A 10,270-nucleotide genomic window follows, 5' to 3' on the forward strand; every position below is an offset into this window, starting at 1 on the left:
ATGTTTGGCGTGTGGGTGAACAAACCCAACACTATGGAAGCTTACATACCTCTTAGGGATCAAACCCATGGCGACAATCCGCAACAACTCTTAAGAATCTTGACGAACGCTTGATCCTCTCCTCTTTTCTCTTCTTCTTTTCTCTTCTCTTCTCTCAACTAAAACCCTAGGTGTAAACTAGGATTATAAAACTTAACCTAATAGGATTAGACCCTTAAAATATTACTAAAAACGAATTAAGTCTGATTGGGTAAGGAAAAGACTAAAATACCCCTCTTAAACCCAGTTTGACTTTCCTTAACTGGACAGCCTAACTTCAAAAGGTCATATCTCACTCATTCGAACTCGAAACTGAGAAAACTCGGCGGAGTTGGAAATATAACTCAAAGGTATTTCCTACGGTATCTGGTAGAACACTTAACTCATCCTGAGCTACGAGTTATGGTTATTTGAAGTCAATCCAAAACTCATACTTAAGCATAACTTGCAAAATTTCAGATTTTTGTTATTTCCAATTTAATTCTTTTTGGAACTCAAGGTGCCACATCTAGTGACCTTAAAAATTAAGAAATTTTTAATTCCTTGGTAAAATCTCACTCACTACGAAGAACGCAAAGAACGGTTCGAGTCTTAGTTCAAATTTTTTTTCTGGGGTGTTACATTTTGTTCGGTCTCCTTTGATATATCCTCCCTTTAATTGAGTTATGCAAGAATCATTATCTTCATACAATATTGTTGCAATCTTCGTTTGCACAGAAAGACCGCATAATTGCAAAATGTGTTGAGTCATTGATCTCAACCATACACACTCTCGGTTGGCTTCATGAATGGCTATTATCTCTGCATAATTTAAAGAAGTAGAAACCATTGTGTGTTTCATCAAGCGCGATGATATAGTTGTACCTCCATATGTGAATAAATAGCATGTCTGAGATCGGACTTTATGTGTGTCAGGACCTGAGCCTACACCGGACGTAGCCGACACTCGAGAACCATTGCTGGCCCTCAAGTGAACCCTCATCCTGGCTGACTACAAGCGGAAGACTAACTCAAGCATACATAAGCATCAAATTGGAAGAAGTGTTTAAAAACATTTACTGAATCTCAAAACTGAACTGGATATACTAAGTATGAAACATAAGTTTTAAAAAAAAATCTAAAACTGAAAGATTCTCCAAAACTGTCTATCTATGAAGCCTTTACTATACAAAGATGAGTATCGGGGAATGACCACGACTCCTCAAAAGAACTACTATTAACAACTCATAAAACTGGAGTACTCTAAAAGTAATGAGGTCTTACTCATAAGCAGACGAGCGGATGAAGTGATCTCAACAGACTCTTGTTGAGGATCCTAATAACATGTATCTGTATCATTAAAAGGTGTAGGTCGAATGACATCAGTACATTGAATGTACGAGTATGTAATATAGTTGAATAACAAATAATTGAAAGAAAGGATTGCAATAGATAACAATGTACTCAAGTTGAATGTAAGAAAATAAAGGATATAAATCATTTAAAGCTTTACAAAATACTTTCTCATCTCTAAACTCAACATAATACGTGATATATAAAAATATACTTTAACTCTATTGGGAGATTCTCTAACCGACAACCATCACTATGAGCTACATGATGATATAGCGTCTCGCACACGCTGTCAGAATTGTCCTATACCTTGCCGGGGTATAGAACACCTCAACTAAGTGGATCCACTAAGCTCTGCCCGAAGGCACATATGATTCATCTAAAAAGTATGATCTTATACCCATGTTGGCATACATGGTTTATGAGGAATATGAGTTGTCTGAACTCATCCCCATATATGTGCTCAATACTACTCCCAATAATATATATACTCATGCTCAATGTTTAATAACATATTTTTCCTCGGGTGTAAGATAATTGCTCAAACTATCCTCTTAAAAGAGGTAACTACTCTTGAAATATCTTTGAACTCATAACTCATTTAGAAATCAAAGTTTCTCTTTTATCAATGTAAAAACTGATACCTTTGGGAATACTTAGTCCCTTTATACTCTTACTCAATTCATACTTGAAAACTCTTTCTCAAAAATATATCAAAATCATATTGTGGCATGATCATTGATGACTCGGGAAGGCATATTTCATAATCATTGATGGTATATCTAGATACCACACTACTTAAACATTGATGCATACTCGACTGTCATACTAATCATATTTTAAAACTCTTTCTCAAACTCCTCTTTACTTTCTCAAAAACTCAGTTTAAAATAAAAATGTTGGCTTTATAAGATTCTCAAAATTTATAACTCAAAATAGGGTTCATGTTGAAATATAGACATGAACAACTCAACTCAAGGATCTCAATAACAATATAGAAAGCTCAAAACTCAGAACTCAAGAACTTAGAACTCAATGATACTACTCATCTCAATAATACTCAATTCATAGGGTTCATGCTGAAATATAGACATGAAAGAATCAACTCAAAAATCTCAATGCATAACATATAGCAATTCAAAAATTCGGAATAGAATTTCAAAAAGAAACAGGAACTCGAGAACTCAAAATCAACTCATCTCTAGAATACTCAAATCTAGGTGTAGAATCCTAGATTACTCTTTTACTGATTTGAAAGTAGATGTAGGGCGTGAGGACGAACTAGTTCAACACTATGATAACCTTACATACCTAAAAGAACAAGGTTCTTGAATAATCTTGAAGAAGAACTTGATTAGAAGCCTTTAAACCCTAGCTTGAAGGTAAACAATCAAGAAAACCTTTCTTGAGGTTCTTGAATTAGTTTCTTGAAACTCTATGGCCAAGAATTATGATTTTCATTAATAATTCATAATTGTATAGCGAAATTTGAGTTGGAAATAATGGAATTCTTGGAGAATGACTTACCTTGAAGAATCTTCAAAAAGATTGAAAGAATCTTGAATGGAAGTCTTCTACCTTGATTCTTCCTTAGGATTTGAGAATCACACTATACGACCTTTTATGTAAATGAAGAATAGTTCGGATTTTAACTTCGAAACTTTTGGGGTGTTATATATATATCAAATTGGCAGATTTAGGGGGTGATTAAGACTAATTTCAGTTTAGAAGGAATATGAAGAAAATACATTCGGAAGTCTATAGGTATTCTTCCAAATTTAAACCATTCTAATAATTAGTATTCATCAAAAACCACTACAAGAAAACATACTTATTGCTACGAAATCTAAGCTATGAATTTGAAAATCGTAGCTATTACTTAGTAATAGCCATAACAATTCAAATTTCGTGGCTATCTAAAAAAATCATCAAATTTCTTAGCCACAAATATTAAGTTGACAAAGCTAAATCCTTATATTTGCTATAATTGCTAACAATCGTGGCAATAATTATCAAAATAGCTACAATTTTACTGCTACAATCAAATATAATAGCAATTATAACCTTTTTGCTACGCAATAAAAGTAATTGTAGCAATAGTAACCTGTTAGTCATAATAAGTTATTTGAAACAAAATATTGTAGCTAAATAAATAATTTTGCTTCAAGTTATAAAAAGATGTGGCAATAGTTATAAATAATTTTGCTCTCGGGAAAGGGTCCTCCCCTCTTCTTCCAGGGTTTGAATTTGGTTAAGGAGCTATTGAATGCGTTGTTCCACCAGCTCCGGAAAAACAGCAGGCACATGCTCTAAAAAAGCATGAATTCAAGTTATAAAGGACGTGACAATAGTTAAATGAAATAGTCTTACACTTTTTGCTATAGTAAAATTTCGTAACTAATTATTATTTTTGCCACAAATTTAAATCTACCGTAGTAATAATAACCTTTTAGCCACAATAACTTAGTTGAAAAAATATTTGTAGCTAAATAACTAATTTAGCTTCGAGTTATAAAATATTGTGGCAATAATTAAATGAAATAATCATAATTTTCTTCTATAATAAAATTTTATATCTAATTATTAACTTTTATCACGAGTTTGAAGTTATCGTAATAATAATAACCTTTTTAGCCACAATAAATTATTTAAAAAAAAATTATAGCTAAATACTTTTTTCAAGTTATAAAAGTTGTTGCATATGAAAAAATATTATCATATATTTTTTGCTGTCGTAAAATTTTATAGTTAATTATTAAAAAACTTCACGATCATGTTGAAAACTTGTTGAAGCACTAGTAATAGTTTAACCATAAGAAGTATATTTAAAATAAAATGTTATAACTAAATTAATATTATGTTTTAAGTATCAAAATAGTGTTGCCATAATTAACTTAATAGTTATAATTATTTCTCAAGACAAACTGATACAACAATGTGAGCACAATTGAAGTGATACGTTTTATCTGAAATGAGGTGAAGCATACTTATGTTGTGTTGAGAATTCATGTTATACGACTCGGGCCTCTTCTATTTAACAATACATTTATCGAGCTAGCTTAATTAGAGATTTAATCTTTCAATCAATTTAATTTTACAAGATCTTAATTTTTAATTTATAAATATAATTTAAATAAATTGAAGTTATGAAAAATTTAGAAATTATGTCTAATTAATTTGATGTAATAGTACTTTTTTTATATAAAAAATATGTATAATCAATTTACACTTTATTAAATAGTGTCATATTTTATTCAAATATGCAACATGAATTATTCTGGAATCTAGATAGATAAATTAATTCTCAATTGTTAATTGAATATAATTAATACACAAAAAATGATATTGACATTCAATTTTTTTTTTAATTTTCTATTATTAGCAAAAAATAAATTATTTTTGAATTTATTATTTTAATCTTAACATCTTAATCCACATAATATTGTGTGTTTTAATCAAAACTATAAAACTACAGTTCAAAATTCACATCTCTATTCAAATTGAAATAACCAAATATTGTGGAAGTATAGTTCCACTATTAGTTGAACAATTTAACTTGAATTTGACTTCATATGTATAAGAAAATTGAATTGAGTTTCTTTTTTTCTTTTGATAATTCTATTTTAAAATAATTTTCAAATTTGAATTGTTTGTCAATTAACAATTGCCATCACAACATTGTTTTGCTTTTCCAATTCTATTAAATAGATGGGATAAGAGTTTGAAAAATTCCCCAACTATGGTTGGATTTGTTGTTGCGATACTAAACTTTCATGAGGACCTATTACCTCCCTAGACTATTTAATACCGTATTTTTTATCCCCTGAACTATTTAATAGTGTATTTTAAAGGTATATATGTGCCCACGTGGACACATTACTATTTATAATTTTTGCATTATTTTTTATGTCCACGTGGGCAAATATATATGTTTAAAATACGGTATTAAATAGTCTAGGGAGGTAATAGGTCCTTATGAAAGTTTAATATCGCAACAGCAAATCCGACTAAAGTTGGGGTATTTTTCAGACTCTTATCCCTAAATAGATTAAACATATTTTTTGATATTAACAATTTTATTTTATTTTAAAATATTATATTTTTAACTTGACATTCTAATGAGTATATCATTTAAATTTTTTTTACAATATATAACAATAATAAAATACTCACTATAGTACTATAATATTAGATTTTAAGAAAGTAGAGTATAAGCAAAATTTTCTACAATATATGAGATCTGGAGATACTAGAGTGTACACAAATTTATCCCTCTCTTAGATATAGAGAAAATTATTTTGAATCCATATAATTTTTTTATATTTTTAAAGCGAACTAAAAACAGTAATTGAAAATTAAGAATGATCATAAATTTGATTAAACACTATTTTCTCTGTTCCATATTAGTTGTTTATTTTTCCCTAGACATGATCTTAAAAAATCATAAATAAGAAGGATAAAAATAATAATAAATAAATAAGAAGGATAATTTTACTACTTTACCCAATAATTTTTTTATCTGAAACTTTACAAACTTGCTTTCACTTTTAAAAAGAATAAAATGTAAGGGAAAGTGAGAAAATGTAATTAATTATATCTTGATTTCATAAATTAACAATTAATTTCGGACAACTATTTTTATTAATGTGTACAACTAATACGAGTTGATGGTCTCTCTAAAACAGTCTCTCTACCTTCACGAGATAGTGGTAAAGTCTTGGTACACACTATTCTTCTTAGAATCTACTTACGAGATTTCACTAGAGATATTATTATTGTTGTTATTGGACAATTCATATGAGACAAATGAAGTATAAGTTAATAATTTATTTTGAAAATGAGAGTAGATAACAAAATTAAATAATTAATAAAGGACCAAGGAATATATATTTTAGAATAATATTTATTTCATATAAATAATTGATTTTTTCCATTGACTAAAAGCAAAGTATAAATTTGTTATTACTAGTGTTATTATTATTGTTGATACCCAATTTTGACCCTCCACAATACAAATTAATCATCGAGCTTCCTAAGTTCCAAATGATTTGAAATAATTGGCTTTATAAAATTCAAAATAATTTTCAGGTCATTTTAAGTAGTTTTGTCATTTTTATAAATTTTTAAATAATATATATGTTTTAAATAATTATGTATATAATTAGTATACTTTATGAATATTCGAAAACCATCGCAAAAGATTTTGTTTTGATTAAATATTTAGTTAATTAGTTTAGTTATATAATAGTTTATATTTCAAATTAATTAGTTTACAATTAAGTTAATTATTTTATTTCATTAAGATTAATTTTGTTTTGACTAAATATTTAGTTAATTAGTTTAGTTATATAATAGTTTATATTTTAAATTAATTAGTTTACAATTAAGTTGATTATTTTATTTCGTTAAGATTAATTTTGTTTTGACTAAATATTTAGTTAATTAGTTTAGTTATATAATGGTTTATATTTTAAATTAATTAGTTTATAAGTAAGTTAATTATTTTATTTCGTTAAGATTAAGAAGCTTGTTAATTAATTAATATTAATTCATCTTATTCAAATTTTAGCCGAATTTGCTAAGAAAACTCAATTTGGCTAAATTTATAATTTTGGTGACCTCACCCTAAATCTAATTCTACCAATAATCAGCCCACTATATTTTTCAGTTCCATAACAATAAAAAAATAAATAAAAATAAAAAAAGAAACAAACCCAAGCCCAATTTCAATGCCCCACTTTTTAGCATTACACACAATAGCAAACAAAATCACGCCTTAGGCGTCTTCTCCTTCATCGCTAGAACCCAGAAACAATCCGACCCGACCCCACTTCCTTTCTTCTTCTTCTTCTTCAGACGAAACCCACAAAGCTAGTAGATGTCAGCATCCACAGTCGATCAGACTGGAAATCCCGCAACAAATCGCGTCCTCCTCTTCCCCTCTCCCTTCTTTTCGGTTGAAAATTGGTGCAATGGACAGCTTTATTACTTATCTCTTCAAGATTTCAAATTTCGAATTTCATTCTGATCCATATTTTCAACCCGTTTTTCCCTTTTTTTTAAAATTGTTATCTCCCCTATAAATACCTCTGTTCTTTCATGTTAATCGGGGAAAAAAAATTGGAAAAAAAAAGGGAAAAGAAGGGAACGGACAAAGAGGGAAAAACATAGGAATTTGAAGGTTGGAGAATAGTATTCTTTGAAATCAGACCCACGAAATCTTGAGCCTCGAATTTTTCGATCTTCTTTCAAGTTCTTTTGCTTATCGGTTGGTGAGAATTGTTGTTCAAAGCTCGTTTGTTCCGGTTGCTGCTCACAAAGAGGTAATTTCTGCCCTCCTTAACATTCTTATTTCCATATCTTACTATTTCTTTTCAAATAGTGTGTTGGATGCTTTGATTACTGTAAGAAATAGGTCGCTATGCCTTAATACCTTTGGAATATTACCATGTGTCATATTCTCTGTTCATTTTAGGTTATTTTGTAGGTTTCAAAACGATGTTAGACTTAGATGTTTTCATGAATATGTCACTAAACAAGTTTGCTTTTGCTTGTATTTTGCTGTCTTTGAGTATCAAGCTATCCTGGTTTGTTGTTGTTAATGTGGTCATATATGTAAAGGCAAAAACCTCAACTAACTTTCTACTACCTAACATGACCCATTTTGAACAAGTCTATACCATCTTTCTGCTTAAAATCTTAGCCTTGTTAAAGTTAAGTTTTATCTCTTAAAATTCCGTGGAGCATGAATTTATTGGCGTTGATTTTTCATGTGTATAGCGTGCTGATTTTTCTTTGGTTTAAGGTCAATTGCTAGTGGTTTGGTTATATGTTATATAATCTTTGTACTAGTCTACTGTGATAAAAAATGAGCTTATGCTTAGTTGATTTCCGGCAGCGTGCAAGTGAGATCGTACAAATCACGTGTTAAGCCATATTGTTGTTTACTTTATTAGAACCTAGGCCTTGTTTTAGTTTGAGTTTGTTGGATATATGGTTAAGTGTCATACACTATTAATGAGGACAATTTCCATGTTGCTTAGCATTTTCGTCACTGCATTAAGTGCTACTACTCAGCAAATGCCCTTTCTTATGGATATTGCGTTCGTCTGCGCGTATTTGTGCTTGCAACTTGTTAGTTTGTGTAGTAGTGTTGCTATATTTAATATTGGAATAGAGCATTTTCTCTTCTTTTGCTTAAACTAATTGGGTCTACTAAGTGCCTTCAACATCCTAATTTTTTGTTATTATTTTTTCTTTGGTGCGATTAGTTGGCATTTTTAGGCTTTTATAGATGGCTTTAATTTTGAATATTGTGTGACGTGTGTCATTGGTCAAATGTGCAGCATGTTTATCATTAAAAATATATGTTTTCCATTATGAACACATCATTGTTTAGGCCATTTTACTACCTCATATTCTTCATTATTTGAAAATTAATGTTCACCAATACTACTAATGGTAGCCTATCATCTGTTTAAAACATGATACATATCTCTTTGGTAGTTGGTGGCCTGAATAATAAGTTATATGTTGTTGAAACTTCATGTCGCAATTGAATTATTTATGTATCCATAAATATTAATCCTCACCTTCGTTTTGTTACATGTGAAATTTGCTCGGAGTTCAACATAAATTCCTATCTCCTCTCCTTGCATTTTCTCAATGGTCCAAAGGCCCAATTTTACTTCTTAAACGAGTCAGCCCCTATACATTCGGAGCACTGCTGGAAATTAGTTCACAAATGTTCAAAAGCCCAAGAAAAGGGGGCTGTATACATGTTATATACGGAAGTATACGCTAATATACAAGTTCGGTACAGCAAACATAGGCCAAAAAATGCGAAAATGCAAAGATGGGTGAAAAACGGGTGTTTGGAAGCAAGATATACATGAAAAACACCTATACACATGCCGATATACACTGATATACATCAGGTGTATACAAAAACGGAAATTGGGTTAAGCCCAATAGTGGCAGCGAATTTGGCCCAAAAAGGGCCCAAAGTCATTTTTCCTTTACTTTTAAATTATTTAATTGTCTTTATTTATTGTTTATTTTTATTATCATTAACTCTAACTTTAGAATTGTTAATTAACTTGATCGAATTCCCCAAAAGACAAGCTATTTCTTTGTGTTGTTTTTATTTCTAACAAATCTCATTTTACCAACTCTCGCATTTTCATTTATAATCTTTAGTCAAACAAAAATTTTATTTAGTTTAAAATAGTTTTTTCATAAACCAAAAATGACTCAAATAGAAACCAATTAATTTAGTTTCGTTAAAATTCTAATTACTTGTCTCTAATTCAAAGGTTTCAATTAAGGTCCCATTTTCTTTAAAAATAAAATAAAAATTGCTCTTTGTTTAACTATTTTTTCAAAGTTAATCTAATAATGTAAAATATTATTATAAATACTTACTTAGTCATTTTCTCAAGAAGGTTAGTCAAAACTTTTATTCTTCAATTAATTTAAAATGATTTTCATACTTTAATGTATTAAATTGGTTTAAGTTATTTTAAAATGAATTAAATAAATTTTAATTAATTTAGTTTTATTAATATTCTAATCACTTATATTTCAAGTCATTATTATTATTATTTATTGTTATTTTCATGAAATGATTTTCTTTGTTATATATATATATATTATTATTATTTATTTTTTTTTATTTTTTTTTTGTATTTGTTAATTTTGTAATTGTAATAAAATTTGTAAAATAAAAAAAGCAAAAATTATACATATACAATAAAAAATAATAACTAAATAAAGAAAAAATTACACAGATACAATAAAAAATAATAACTAAATAAAGAAAAAATCTACCCCAAAAATCTCTCCCAGCCGTCCCTTCCCCTTCCCCATTTAGATCCAAAAATCTCCCCCAAAAATTGTA

The sequence above is a fragment of the Solanum tuberosum genome, unplaced genomic scaffold (genome assembly GCF_000226075.1).
Source record: "Solanum tuberosum cultivar DM 1-3 516 R44 unplaced genomic scaffold, SolTub_3.0 scf00594, whole genome shotgun sequence".
NCBI lineage: Eukaryota > Viridiplantae > Streptophyta > Magnoliopsida > Solanales > Solanaceae > Solanum > Solanum tuberosum.